At 31.8% G+C, this 1,080-nt stretch overlaps 1 protein-coding gene across 1 annotated transcript in view; it reads right to left on the reverse strand.

Annotated features, from left to right (window-relative positions):
• Positions 1 to 1,080, reverse strand: part of CBG20944 — a gene marked incomplete at both ends in the record, with an annotated part of 72,787 nt that overhangs the window by 35,337 nt on the left and 36,370 nt on the right. The gene's annotated exons all lie outside the window — the stretch shown is intronic.

The raw sequence follows: 1,080 nt of genomic DNA on the forward strand, positions 1-1,080 counted from the left end.
GTCAATGAATGCTAAACTAGAATTAAATCTATCAAAGACCTGCTGCATCAGTCTTGGTAAAAACCCAAAATATATAAATTATTTCCTTGATAATGACAAAATTAAACGGGAAACTACAGTTAGGGATTTAGGATTTATGATCACTGAGAGATTAGATTTCTCTAACCATCGGCAGAAAGCTATCAATAGGGCGAAATACGCTAGTTACTCTATTTTTAAAACTTATCATAGTAAGAACGTTAGATTAATGTCATTACTATATAAGACTTTTGTGCGACCGTATTTGGAATATGGAACGGTGGTAGCCAGCCCTTCTAAAAAACTGCTCATTGACAATATAGAGAAAGTGCAAAGCTCCTTCACTAGAAAATTGATGAATAGAATAGTGGGTAGAAACTTAACGAGAATTGATAAGGATTACAAAACATCTCAAGACAGATTGACCGAATTCAGCCTAGAATCACTACAATCTAGACGGGAAAAGCTTGATCTGAAATTCTTCAATAAACTCATTCTAGGTAAAATCAATACAAATCATTTATCATATTTCAAAATTAGATCGACAAAAACGCGCAGCCGCCACACCTACCAATGGAAAACTCCAAAGTCTAAACTTAAACAAAACTTCTTCACACATAGGGTTCTTAGTAAAATGATGAGCTCTACAAAACGGATCTAAAAGCCTGCTGCTGTCAGAAGTTCGGAAAAAGATTTGTTATTATCCACTATTATTCATTTCTAGGTTAAGTAATATCAATTTTATGTCACCATGTCCTTTTTTGTCTATTTATTCTCTTTTTCATTCTTTTTTCTTTTATTCTTCCACGTATTTTTTACGTAATAAATACAATACAATACAAATACAAAAAGGAATTTGCTGCGCCGCAGGAGTTCTTTGCTTCAGAAAATTCGGTTTAGTGATTTTATTCAATTTTTCCAAATTTTTGTAAATATTTAACAAAAAAAATTTATTCGACAAAGCTTTAAAAAAAAACAAAAAAAAACATTAAAATTCGTACATAAAAATATATATACCGTAAAACCTCTAATAGAACGACACCCGGAACGTCCACTTTGAGC

This window comes from Caenorhabditis briggsae (genome assembly GCF_000004555.2).
Source record: "Caenorhabditis briggsae complete genome, chrII, whole genome shotgun sequence".
NCBI lineage: Eukaryota > Metazoa > Nematoda > Chromadorea > Rhabditida > Rhabditidae > Caenorhabditis > Caenorhabditis briggsae.